The following is a 14180-nucleotide window of genomic DNA, read 5'->3' as shown; positions in this document are numbered from 1 at the left end:
TGTTATCCCTTTTATATTGCCCTTGTATGTATAATCAAATGCCCTTTCTTCTGGATTGACCCTCTGCTTCTTCCTGTATTATAGACGCCTTTGATCTTTCTTTTTTGCATCTGCGTGTCCTGCCTTGTAGTCTCAGCAGGATTTCCCCCCGACCCCTTGCTCTACCAGCAAATAAATGCCAAAGTAGCATTTGTATGCATTAGCGTAGAAAAAAATAAGACAGGCGCTAGAGAAGCCTATACGCAAGTGCCGCCGTGCTGCTGAGGCACTGTGTGTGCTGGGCAGGGCTGCCTACTGGTAAGGTAAACCCAGGCTGGTGAAGGGTGGCCCGACTCCTGAGCACAGATGAGCCCCCTGGACCTACAAGGTGAGCATCCAATGTCACAAGGGGGGAAGAGGGACCATCCTAAAATTTCATAAATAGCTGTTTTTCCCCCTTCGTCACGCACTTGATGACTTGCAGGGTGACCTCTGCACTTCCAAAAAGCAGAACTCAGCCTTTAACTTTTTTTTTTTTGACTAGCTCAGATTTCAAAACCCCTTCCCTTGCCCCACCATTTGAAATGGTCCAAGTTATGGCTGACAAATTCTATTAATATCCTAACTGTAATACACTTGGGCGATGAAGAGGCTGCTGCTGCTTTTTGTTCTCTGTGGGCACTGCCAGTACCAGAAGAACTGAGGGTTATCTCTAGGTAGATGTGAAAAGATGCCATCAGTTCACATGGAGACCTTAACATAGCATCATTCAGACTGCTGAAAGGCTGACCAACCCCTTCCTTCATAGCTGGAACTGGTGAGTAAGCTTCCCCAGCAAGCCCAAATCCACCGGCTCTTGAAACAAAGCACAATAACAAGGTTGCAGAAAGCGAGATAACCCTTTCCACTCAAGAAGTGGAAAACAACATCTGTTAAAAAACAAATAAACCGGTGTAATGGCTTCAGCAAGAGACCCAGAGGATTTTAGAGATGCAGCTCGTGGCTTGGTCAACACATTGTGAACAGCAAATTACAAGAGAACAATTGTTTCATACCAAGCTCTCCCACCCCTGAACTCCCTCAAGGTTAATTAGGATGGCCTCCGGCCAAATTAATTAGAAGAGAAGATTTAGGCAGGACTTTGCTATGCACTCGGAACTAGTTCCAAGGTGGCCGAGAAGTTCCGAAATGCCTCACCTTCCAAATAAAGCTTGCTTGGCAAAAAACAAGCTCACATGTGCCATGTCATTTCTCTGACAATCAGGAGAAACACTTAAAAGTAATCTTTCCCTAACTAACGGCTAAGGCAGAAGAATTTTCTGCATCCTTCCCGCCGAACAATATGCCCTTGTTTATTTTCTGTGTGCTTTTTAGGTCATAAGAGGCCAGTGAAATTATGCATCTAAAGAACAATATACTACTGTAATATGCCACTTGACACACACAGCCAGGCACTCTGAAAGATCCGCTTCTTCCAAGGGCTGGCAAATACATGTTGCAGCATGGAGAAATCCTGAACATCACCATAGGAAGGGAGGGCCCAGCCTTCAAAACAACAGACTAAACTGGTATTTTAGTTGGTACTATAACACGCCCCGGTGGCACAGCTTAGGAGAGCATCCCGCCTCGAGGGGGACAGCCCTGCCCAGCTTCTCTACCCTACGGCAGCAACCTGCCTCGACTTCCTCCGGACTCCTGCTGCCCTCAGCATCCTTGGCAAAGGGAATAGCTGGCAGGACCACACATTCTTCCTCCAAGTGGTACCATGGCGAGCGGTAGAACTGCAAGAACTTAGTAGGGTAGGGCAGATCTAGCCTCTGTGATTACAAACTAAGCGCTGGCACAAATTGAGGCTCTCGCAGTGGCTGCATCTCTGAACTGCAGAGCCCTTCTCTGTCATTAACCTGATATTCTTTAGTTTGAAGCTGGAAGGTTGCTATTTTCCACGTGTCTGTTACCCACAGACAGCAACGGCGTTTCTGGGCAGAATTGGAACTTCTAAAGTAACAAAGAGCAAACGCTTCAGCTCATGCAAAGCAGCATAGCTGAATACTTTTCGGCAGGACACAATTCTCATTGTCACTAGCCAAGATTTAATGTCTTGACTGTGTGGATCAGACTGACTACTCAAAACAGTTACATCGTATTTTCACTTGAAGACATGGGCTGGACTAACTTAACATGTAGGGTCCATGCCACAAAAAAGCCATTATTCTCAACTCTTGCCCAAAAAAAAAAAAAAAAGCCATAATAGATGCAAGAGTCCTTTGGCACAGATCCAGCGGCAGACTAAGGCCATAATTTGTAATTCTGAGGCAATTATGAAATGACATAACAGCACAGATCTCCTTCTGACATAACCGCTTTTTTTTTGTCTCCTTCGCAACAGCCCACGGTTTAAAACGACCACCAGAAGGGAAGTGACCCAAAAGAACCATTTGACCGCCGCGTAAATATCGGAATAAGGATAAACACGAAGAGGGGCGGCAGCTGATGTTTCAGACCCTGATGCCACGTCCTGGCCGGTGTCAACGGGAGCCGGCACCGAGTCCCGGCCGGTGCCCAGGTCCCGGGCGCAGGGGACCGCAGCGACAGGCGCTAAATAAAGGTGAGCGGCTCCAGCCAGCGGCACCGGCTAACTTCCCGGGGGGAGCCGGGCCCCAGGCAGGGCTGGGGATGTCGGCGGAGACCCCCCTGGAGAGACGGGGGGCGATGGCGGCGGCGGGGGGAAGAGAAGAACGAGCAGGTGCAAAGCGGCCGGAGCAGGGATGGGGCGAACCGGGGGATGCGCCCCCCGGCGCCGCGCATCGCCTGCCGCCCTGGGACACCTCCGAACTCCCCCCACCACCCCGGCCCGGTCCTTCGCCCTCCCCGCTCCCCCCGTCTCCACGACCTGTCGGGACTCACCTCTCCGGCAGACCGCCGCAACACCCCGGGTTGGCGGCTGGGGCCGCCGCCTTCAGCGGCCGCGGCAGCCGGGAGGCGCCGAGCCCGGGGCGGGGGGGGGCGGGACGGGGCGGGGGGGGCGGGCGGGGCGGTACCGCCCCGCCCGCCCCCCCCCGCCCCGTCCCGCCCCCCCCCCTCAATCCGCAGAGCCGCGTTTACGGCCCGGGGGAACATCGCTTTGCCCGTAGCGAGCAGCAGGCACCGGCCCTTGCGAGCGTTACCCGCCGGTTTTCCAGCTGGGGATCCAGCGATCCTCCCTTTAATCCGTCCTCGTCCTGCACCGGTGGTGAAACGCGTGTGAGGCGCTTGCAAGCTAAAAAAAAAAAAAAAGAAAAAAAAAAAGAAAAAAAGAAAAAAAAAGAAAAAAAGAAAAAAAAGAAAAAAGAAAAAAAGCAAAGAAAAAAAGCAAAAAAAAAAAAAAGCAAAAAAAAAAAAAAGCCGAGCCCTGGAAGGTCTGGTTAGCTTCAGGCACCAAAGCCTGTCTCCATCACAGGCCTCCTCCGTGGGTGCTTAGCTGTGAAGCCGGGTCGGGGACATGTCCAACAGCGGTGCGTCCTTCCAGAGAGAAAACCTGACCCAGGAGCCTGCCCCAGCAGCGGCAGCCCTGCCGGGAACACGCTTTTACATGGGGCAGGTTGTTTTCTCTGAAAAGTTGAACAGGCACCTCCTGCTCCCTCCGCTGCTGAGCTCGGCCCATGGCTCAGCTGAGAAGAAAGACATCAACTTTCTCAGCTCAAGGAAAATCTGCAGAAGGGAAAACCGGGTCTGTCAAGGATGGAGAGGGACCAGAGGAGACCCCTTTCAGAGCTCGCTGTGCCTGCCGGCAGCCGGCTGCGCACCCAAAGGGCTTGTCCTCGCCACGATTTTCACTGTGACATCCGCAAGCGTTTTTGAAGCATTGCTGGTCGCCTGCTTCCCCACCTCTCCCCTCCCCATCATTTATTCAACCTCTAGAAACAGGTGAATAATTTGCAAATCTGTTTTGGTTTAATGACACTCTTGAAAGGCTTTGTTTGTGAATCATTTACTCAGCAATTGCTTGGGCCCATCAACTGCTTGCCATGTCTTAATTGACTTTTACCCTAGGCTGTCGAAGTGCTTTACGCATGTTCATAAATTGAGTCCTATTCAATACGTGCTCTAGTTAATAGCGAGAAAACAAGGGCAGTGAAGTTACACGGTGAGTCCAAGGTCAGGGGAGAACTCTGCAGGAGAGCCCAGAACCGCGTACAGGTTTCCTGGCGCCCTGGTTTCGTAGGGCGCTTGGAGTAATTGTCATTGACCTGCTTTTCTGCAGACATCTCCTTTTGTCTTCCAGCAGTGAGGCTCTGAGCCTGCAGCCCCTGACACATGAAGCATCCACCAAGGGTGATGCCACCAGTGGCAGGGGGACCTCCGGCAGGACCCTGCGCAGGCACCTTACATCCCGTGCCTGCAGGGTACCTGTGGAGTTCTCTGTGGCTTTGCTGGTTGGGAACCCCCTGTATTTTCCCATGGTAAAGCCTTGTAGCTGACACAGTCAATCAGTGGAACGTTTAGGTTTCGTCACGGAGCAGCTTCTTGTGGGTGTGACAATAGCATGGGTTTCCATCAAGGGAGCCGTGCTGGCACAAGTTACGGTTTATTATTTAAATATCTTGACTCTGACAGGCAAATTGGGAGTTGTGGGTTTTTTTAAATACCCGTCTCTACTGTCTTGTATGAAAAAAATTCTGGGATGATTTGCTCATCTGCATGGCTGCAGCTCTGAGCTGTTTGCTCTCCTTGGCTGTAGGAGACAGTCCTGTTTACATCCCTTTTCCCAAGCCAAAAAGCTTTTGCTCCCTGTTGGGTAGTTACAATGCACTGCACAGAGCAGGTCCTCGCTGCCGGAGCTCTCGGCTCTCCATTGGGAAAGCTGCTGCAGCACTGGCTTTAGGGGGTGGGAAGGAGGGGGGCACAGGCTGGAGCTGCCACTCCAGCAAAGGAAATCTGGATCGTTCACTGAACAATGTCAAGGTGAAGAGAAGGGACATCTTTTCATCTTCAGGAGGTCACAGCCTGCAGAGGGTACGGTAACAGCGCAGAGGACAGCACACCTCAGAGCTGCCTCTCTGCACCTGGGGGTATTTTTTGTTACACCTCTTCTGAGAACACTTTGTGGGCTGCAAAGGGAGGCACAGCCCTTGGAAGGAGGCACTTCTGCAGGTTTGTTTGGAGTCCTGCAGTCACTGAAGATTTCCCCTGAGTGAAGTCAAAGGGCCTCGAGCTGAGAAACAGAGCTTTCCTCCTAAAAAAAGAAAACAGCCGCCCATGCTTCTAGCTCTCCTGTTACAGAGAAAAGCCTGAAAACCTGAGCTGAACATAGCTCCACGGTCAGACACCAGAAAGCAAACTGCATGATTTTTGAGACAATCTGAGGTATCTCTCAGGCTAGATTCACAACAAACAATCGATGATGGCTGGCAGCCCCAAGTCGTGTCCAAGCGGGATTGCCCAGAGTGCTGGTGTAACACATGAAGCCATTAATTATTCTGTGGTTTGGGAAGTCTGAGTGCTGTGCTCCTCGGTAGCAGCACAGCTTTCAGGGACTCCCTTTGCTCCTGCTGCATCTTGCCCTCTGCCTGTTAGAGAGCAAACTCTTAGGGCAGATGTTGCTTCTGGCTTTGCCTTAGCTCAGTGCCCCGATCGATGGGGTTGTGGTCTCAGGTGGCTGCTGCAATGCAGACTGTGACTGCCAGGAGAAGGGCAAAGATGAAGAAAAGCAGAGGAGACAGGAAAGCGATTCTGCTTTTTGATGGTCAGAGTAAATGTGCACAACTGATGGAGCATTGCTCCCCTGCAAAGCTCACGGTCCTGTGGCCACCTGGGGAGATGTCCCTCTCCTGGCTTTTTCCGGAGAAGGGGACCGACTGGACATTCTTCAGTTTAGAGCTTCAGCCTCAAAAAGACTGGAAGAACTAAATATGCCTGCGAGAGAAGCGTACAAATGGGGTTTGCAGAAGAGAAAAGAGGGCTAAAGTGTCTGCCCTGCTACGGAGGACTCCTGAAACGGGTGGAAATCAGTGTGATGAGGCAGGGTGACACAGTGTGTCAATAGAGAAGAGAGCTGTTATTGCCCCTCTGCTTTGCATGACTTGCAGGGGGAAAGGAGAAGGGCAAAGCAACCACGAATCAGAAGCTGAAGGTGGCTGTGTGCAGCAAGGGCAGGCATCTGGAACATGGGGGGGCTGCACGAACCCAGCAAGTGGTAAAGCCGTCCCCTGTGTCGCAGCGGTCAGGTTCAGATCAGCATCCCGCGGGACACAGTAGAGCAGGTCCGCGTGCCTGGGCAAGCAGGGAACGCCAGGGCTTGGCTTCTCGTGAGACGAAGAGCAGCGCCTGCAAGTCTGAGTGAGTGGCCATTATGGACAGAAATCGTGGAAAACAGAAACACACAAACATGAGAGAGACAGGCCAGATGGGGGAAATACAGATGAATTAATGCACAGCGAAGGGAAAAGGAAAAACACACAGGCATGCTGCACATCAGCCAGCTCTTCAGCAACAGCACTGCTGCGTGCCATTGCTGTGATGAGTGAATGGGAAGTCCTGCTCTGCTCGGTGCAAGTTATTGCTGCTTTATGCCTTTATAATTCTCTCTGGCCTCAAAACCTCCCTGATCGGGAGTCCTCTGTTTATGTTTTATGTCCCATCATCAGCATTGCTGCTCAGGGCCAGAGCTTTCCTGCCCTTCCTACCGAGCTTGTTGCAGGCTCGGACCCTCATTTCTGGAGGTGATCCTGCATTAGTGGTTTTTACATTGAAATCAAGCAGATTTCTTTATAATTTGGTGTGGTTTGAAGTGACTAGGTGCATTAATTATTCCCTGAAAGACTGTTACAGTTTTTGTCTTAGATCCAGTTGCCGGGAATGTATTTAGGAACATACGCTGAAATCACCACATACCTGAAGTTTACCATAACTAACTAGCCACAGATGTGCTATTAAACCCGTGCTTATTTTTTCCTCTTGTCTGTCCTATATGGCATGTTACAGCCATGATATATTAAACTTTTTGAGAACAGATGCTAGCCATAAACAAAACAGCTATTACCCTTTTGCAAGAAAACATGTCACATTACCCATCCCGCCAGTAATCACCTGTTTATAGAATTGGCACCTCTTTTCAGTTTGGAACAGAAGAGCTTCAGATATTTTATTGCTACATCAAGGGAAACACTAAGCATTGCCATGCAGAGGGGATGTTTTCATTTGCCAGTTCTTTGGTGCTTCTTTAGCTGTATTTTGACCTGGTATTTGGGGATTCAGTTCTTGAGCTACTTTATCACTTCCTAAGCATCCCAAAGAAGCAGGTGGGATGGGTGTGTGTTGAATAGAGTGAAATAGTTCGCGATGCTGGGTGATGACCATTCTGCAAGGATGATTTAATACACAGCAGTCGGTGTCTGTGCAAGGTGTTGGGCCATGGGCTGGGGAGGAGTAATAGTGCACTGATGGAGAATATTTTCCTTTAGATGTAAGGACTCAGCTATCATGTCTGTTAGATATACCTCAGAGTCCTAAAGTATGACACAGGAATGTGTGCTGGAGGGAGGAAAAAAGGGGGGGAAAAAAGCTAAAAAATAAAAGACTAGTTAACACAGAGGAAATGTACACCCTTACTGTGTGTGTTTCTGAACATTGTGAAGACTGCTGAAAAGGCCAAGAGGTGTGGCACACAAATTACCCTTCAGAATTTAGCTGGTTTACATTTGGGAAAATTAGGCAGTGCTTCCAAAACTTTTGAAGTGCTAAATATTGTTAAAATAATCCTTACAGCTCTTTCATTCAAGGACTTGGCTCAGGGTACTCAGCAAATATTAATGAGTTTCTCATCATAACACCCAGGAGAGATGGGAAGTTATCACAGTAATTACCCCCATCGCCCAGTTGAGGAACAGAACAGTTAGGCCTCATTTTTCAGGAGAGTTTCCTGACCAAAATATTTGTACAGTCATTCAGCTGAAAAGCTCTTGAGAAGGGTTAGGAGCTCCAGCTGGCCTCCAGCAAGGTGTCGAGATTGGGGAGGGAGAGGGTGGTCCCCAAAGGCAGGGGAAGATGAAAGGGGAATAGTTATGCAGTAGCAAAGCATATTGGTGTAGGATCTATCCTATTTTTCCCGGTTTAAAATTTGGATGCTTACTACTCTGGAGAAGGCTAATCCGTGCATTCGCTTAATAAAGTAATATAGATTTGATACATTATGTACGAGGGTACACAAACGGTACAATACAGATGTTATCGCAGCTCCATTGATCTCCATGAAGGTACGTGTGGAGGCTGAGCTGTGACTGCTATATCGTCATTCCTGGTAGTGATGTGAGCTTCACTTGTTAAGGAGTGAAGTCTCACGGACACTGGGAAGTGAGGTCATGGCTCAGAGGCGTGCAGCCGGGAAGTGGGTTTTGTCCAAGCACAGGCAAGGTTTTAGCTTGATTTCTCTAATCAACAAGAATATCACTGTGTGTACTAGTGCTGGTAGAAAACACACTTCAAATAAGGTAAAAGGAGAGCAGGCCCTGGTCGGATCTCATGTATTATTACAAGATGTTGATGATGTCCAGGGAAATGCCCATTTTGCCATCACTTGTGAGTGCTCAGCAGATCCCAGCCAACACTCAGCAGCCCATCGGGTAGTGCCTGATATCCAGCGTAGGTCTAGTCAAACAGGAGGATCCACCCTGTCCTCCCACCAAATTCCTAGCTACACCTCAGCACTGTCCAGCTGTGACTCCGGATTTACTGTGGCAAGTTCAGATACTGACCTGTTGGAGTTACAGTGAAGGATGAGAGCAAACTCAGGTTGCCTACAGGCATGAGCTAAAAATTCTTTGCCTTTTTCATGAAACTAATTGCAAATCTACTTTGGAAAAAAAAAAAGCAACTACATCTTCAAAACAGCTGCAAACATCTTCTTAGTAATATAGATAATTTAACTTGCAAACACATAGTGTGTGCTGAGCAGATCTTTATCTGGGAGAATAGTCTGAAATAGCGGGGCACCTGTGGGAGGAGATGCACAAGGGGCAGGGTGATAAAAGCATGTGAAGTAATGTAGAAACAGGAAACGTGGTTTGGGAATGCTTCCTCCCTTTCCTGAACATATATGTATAAACAATTAGCTGGAAGATGGCAAATACAGTACTGATAAAAGGATTCTTATTTATTTCCACTGACATAGCTAGGCTGTGAAAATCACTGCTGTAAGATACAGCTGAAGCCCTGAGGTTTATAAGGAACAACAAAAATATATACCGATGGCTAAACAGCCTATAGCTACAGCAGTAAACATCAAGAAACAAAGTCTGGAGGGGTTACACTCTTGAGAGCTTTGGCCAGACCGGAATTATAGGGAAAATAAAGGAAACCTGCCCTGGAGCACGTTGCCCCCTTCCCCCAGCCCCGGTCATTGCCATTTAGAAAGGCATGGAGGTGCTGAGGGACCGGTGCACAGCCAGGCAGGGGCATGCAGCGGGATGGCGAGTCAGACAGGCAGCTCTAGGCTCTGGGCCAGCTATTGGCATGATAGTCTTCCTGCTTGCCTCTTAAAGGCAGGAGAAAAACACAGCTTCCAAACTGAGCGACCACCCTTCCCACAGCACTTGCTGTGCTTTGAGCAGCGTGGCTTTGGGTACTGCTCGCTCGGAGCCTCTGCAGCAAGACCTTCCCCGGGGAGCGCAGGTTCACACTGAGGAGAGGGGAGCATCGCTGAAATGGCGCACTTTAATACAAAACCACAGCACGCAATAAGAAAAGGCTCTTTTAACAAATGCTCTGTAGCATAGTTCCTATTAGTTCCATGAGGACTTAAGTAATAGCTATTTAACTCACCAATTTCAGCTTTTAGCTGTGGTGACATTAATTTTTAAATCTTACGTTTCAAAAGGCATCACTGTCCTTTCTGAAATACTGCCTCCCTCCTGTAGAGCTACATGAGCTGGTTTTATGAGATCAAGGGGAGAAAACTATCTATAGAAGGTTGTTTGGGTTTTTTTCCTAAGAGAAGTTGAGCACAGTAGCAAGGGCAGAGCATGAAGTAAGGCTTTTCTGTAATGGGGGTACTCGAAAAGTTCAACAAGAGTTTGCAAGACCCCTTCATGCCAGTGCATTCCCACAAAAAGCCTCACCCAAAAAGCTGAAATTACAGTCCTTCTCCATTAAAGACAAAAAATGTGAGAATGGCTTGTAAGTTTCGAACCAGGAAAGCTATGTTTATCTTCCAAAGAACAGCCCCTTGAAGATGTGACTGTCATCCAGGGTTAAAGAGCAGGCAGAAAGCCTGCAGAGGGATGGGCCCTCAGCGGCTCAACACCCAGCACCAGGCATCTGTCTCCTCGGGCGAGGGGATGCTCCTGTTATCTAGCTGATATATACCAGAGTGTCACGGCTTTCCATATCCAAACACATCTTGACACTGGAGATTACACAGATCCCAGAGCTCTGGAGTGAGGCCAGGGACGTGCATCCGCCCGGAGCAGCTCACCGCCACGGGAGCAGGCAGAGGCAGCGTGGAGAATCATTATCAGAGAGCAATGACATGTCACGGCCGTCTCAAACGGGCCAGGGGGTCAAAGGATTATGGCTCAAATCCATTCTTCATAGGAAGATCTTTTCCAAATGCCTGACTTAAAGCTATGAAATCACACAGGGAGTGTGCTGGTATCTGTGGGGGTGGTACAGACCCACCTCTGCTTCAAGCAGGAATCCAAAAAAAGAAAAATATAGCTGTGTGGAGCATCCCCGTTGCACAGAGTCATGCTCGCCAAGCTGCTTTCCTTCCCCCTCACACCCGCTGGTGGACAGGTTTAGAGGAGCGAGTGGGGATGTGTCGTTAGCCCCACAGTAATAAACTTGCCTCGGGCGTGTATATTTTAGTCTTGAATTTAACTCTTATTTGCTCTCATATTATTTTACAGCAGGGTACGCACTTCTGCAGATACTGCTGTCATGTCCATTTCTTACCGGCTTTCCACTGGAATTGCTTTTGGAGCGACTGCAGAGGAGACACTTTTTTGGAAAAGTACTTTTGCCAAGGACTTATCTGAGCAGCATTACGGAAACATGGTTTTGTTCAATAACCTTTTAAGTTACAGCAACTGTGCAAAGGATTGCAGCACCAACACCAGAATGTCAGCCTGCACCATAAAGGTTTGCAGGTCTGTAGGGACTGTATTTGGGCTTGAAAGTCATTGAAATCTATTAATTATCTTGTACAAGTTCATGCTGATATTGCAAAGGAATCTTGCTTGGAAGGTAGAGAAATCCAAGCTCTCATACCAAAATGCTTTTCTTGTCAAGCTGAATTCTTCCATTTCCCTCCTTCTATCCAGGACCAGAGGGAAAATGGAACCAAGCACCAAAATAACAGAAGACTTTTATTAGGCAAAGCCTCATTCAGATTAATCAGAAGGCATCCATGTGCATTTTACTAAGTTATTTTTTTCTGAGGCCACCTTCTGAACAATTTATGCAGCCTCCAATTCACTAGAGGGCTTCCAGACTCATCAGTGGAAATCACACCTCTACCTCACCATATTTTCTGTGCTTCGGATCAGAAACAGCCACCATGGAAGCCTTAATTTATCACATCCTTTCTTTCACTGGCTCAAGCTTCACCCCTGATATTTGGGCTTATTGCAGCCCTGTGATACAGAAGTGTCATGCAGGCTGTCCTTAGGAGGCAGGCTGTTTAAAGACCGGGGTGCTACGGAACATTTATACCACGCACACTCTTAAATCACATCACCACCCTGCCCAAATCCAGTCATCCCCACAGGCAAGTCCCTACTCTGGGGGTCCCACATCCCCCTGCCCAGATGGGGTGGGACCTCACAAGACCTCCCTTCACCTCACAGACTTGAACCTAGAAGGGGATCCTTCCTTCAAGCTGTTTTGGAGTGCTTTGTCTGTCCTCAGGAAGGCTCTGTGAGAAAAGCAGCCAGCCAGCCTCCGAATGAACTGCTGTTTGAAAGGAGATTAAACCCTGCCCTGCATGTGCAACTTATCGTCAGGCAGGCAACATCAGAGAAGCCAAGCTGCATCGACTCCAAGGAGAAAGTTAAAATAGAAATGAGTCTTCTTACTTCAGCTCTGCCTTTTGTTGTGCCCTGCAGGCAGTGTGCACCTGCGACCGTGTATCCTCCAAAGTCAGAGAACACTTGCCTAAAATGAAAAATGGCATATGCAGCCTTACCTTTTAATTCCCATCGTTTCTAGAAGAGCCTCTGTTCTCCTTCTGTTCAACATGAACCTCGTGGTCGTGAGCAGCACCACAAACCATGTAGGTACTTGACACATCTCAGAAGGGAAGCTGAAGAGCGAGTTGCGAAACTCAGTGCATAGCTCAGGTCCTTACAAGTGGCCGCTCCATATTTAAGGGAAGAGGCAAACAATCACTACAGAAATAACAATGCTACTTTAAGATGCTGTCCTCTGCTACCTGCCAGGAGCCACCTTCCTCTCTAACAGTGTCAGATGCATGGACAGTGGGAGCTGCAAATCCATTTCAGCGCCAAGTCAGCGGTAGTAGCCTGGCTAAGTTTCTGGCGTGCACTAGGCTGATGGTTTTGCAGCAAAGCCAGTGAGGAAAGCTCTGCTGAGGGGTGTTTCCTTGTAGAAGTGATGAAGGAAACAGCCTGGGGCAATGACACCATAACCCAGTACAGCTGTCTCTGCAGTGATCATTTGTTCACATCCTAGGATGCATTAAAAGAGCAGCTTGGAGCATTTCTGTTGCTGCTTATCCTCTGACTGGGCTGTTGTTAATGCAACACTCATTCAATGAAGTGTTTGGGATGAGGTCCAGAAAAGCACTTAGGTGCCTAAATCCAAGACAACCATTCACAGCTGCCTAAGGGCTTAGGTTCCCCCTTTTGTATGCCCCTTCCCAGAACCTCTTTAAAAACCTGGACTTCTGCCATGGGGTGTCTCTAGGTGCTGCCATCTTAGCTGGGCTTGGCCACTGGAGGCTGCCTCCTGCCTCTCTGCCATCCAGCCCTGCAGACGAGGTGGCCGTGTTTGGGTCGCTCAGATGCTCTGCGGCTGTGCCCTGAGCTCTGAATTCAGCAACCACAGCTGCTCTTGCTCAAACTGTGGCCAGTGCTGCTCTTCCCCATTGGTATAGCCACCATGGCGGGGTGGTGGTGGTGGTGGTGGTGCTGGCTGGCTCTTTGCAGCCAGACAGTCATGATGAGCATGGCACAAGAGTGACTTTATGCTGATGAGGAAAGAGGCTGCCACTGGCCTGGCTTGAGTGCATTTTCCCCCATGTAGCTTTCCCTTTCTCCCACTCCCTAAGAGGGGTCCAGGATAGAAGTGATGAGCATACCCATCATAGAAAACAGATGTTCCCTCTTCCGCTGCCCTTGCTACTGATGGACTGACAGGGAACCGTGGAGCCAGGTTGACTCTGCAGTCTGGCAGCTGCTGCAGGGGTGGAAGCTGGATGGGTCATGGGACACCAGGCTCAAAGCCACTCGTACTGCCACCTGTCAATAAAGCTGTACAAGAACAGCTTAAAGTCATTCCTACCATAGTATAAAATACCTCCATTAACCAACTCTTCTACGACATTGCAGAATATTTCTGTCCATGTGCCTCTTTCCTCAAGATAGAGCTCAAAATAGTTACAGAAATCTGGTTATTGAACTCTAGTGACTTACAGGGAACAAGAGAGAGCATAGTTGCTCTTCAATTACAGCTTATTCACCCTGCTCCTGAAAAAGCCAATTGCCTCCCAGGAAGCTCCTGGGGTAGATGACGAGCTGAGGCGTGCATGCTGGGAACTCGTTAGCTGGGTTGGCAGCACTTCTTCCCACAGCCTGAGCATCTGTTTGGGTGATCTGACAGCCATCTTCCACGTGTCTCGCCATGAGATCATTAAGCTTTGCCAGGTTTCTCCTCTTGCCTGATAAAGCAGTTAGGGGTCCGTGTAACAGACACTTGCACTTTTCAAATATATGTCTCAGGTAGGGCTCTACATGCACAAGCTGTTTTTCTCATTAAGCCCTTCAGTTACTGCAGTTTACCTAAATCCATGCTGGACTGTAAAAGGCTTAATTGATGTAACACATTCACTCCTGGTGATGTCAGGGAGCAGCTATACCAATCTAACAGATGAGCTGATCTGATAGCCAGTAAATTTGGGATGACAAGCAAGGTTTATCATGTTAAACCAGATGCCATCAGCACCCTTCAGTCCTGCAAAAATGCTCTAATTCTTCATAAAGATATTA

The 14180-nt window shown here is 48.7% G+C and overlaps 1 protein-coding gene across 5 annotated transcripts in view; it reads right to left on the bottom strand.

Moving 5' to 3' along the window:
* JCAD (junctional cadherin 5 associated) overlaps positions 1-14180 on the bottom strand; it is a 63122-nt gene that overhangs the window by 26446 nt on the left and 22496 nt on the right. For 2 of the 5 annotated variants that reach the window (XM_069777885.1, XM_069777887.1), the window contains exon 1: positions 2887-2979. The exons of 2 other annotated variants lie outside the window; for them this stretch is intronic. The gene's annotated coding sequence lies outside the window, so the exon portion shown is untranslated. Of the gene's footprint in view, positions 1-2886; positions 2980-14180 lie in introns of those variants that run through there. One more of the 5 variants, XM_069777863.1, reaches the window with a different exon arrangement.

The sequence above is a fragment of the Haliaeetus albicilla genome, chromosome 2 (genome assembly GCF_947461875.1).
Source record: "Haliaeetus albicilla chromosome 2, bHalAlb1.1, whole genome shotgun sequence".
NCBI classification, from domain to species: Eukaryota; Metazoa; Chordata; class Aves; order Accipitriformes; family Accipitridae; genus Haliaeetus; species Haliaeetus albicilla.
Note: the sequence above shows the minus strand (reverse complement) of the source record. Positions and strands in the feature narration are given on the sequence as shown.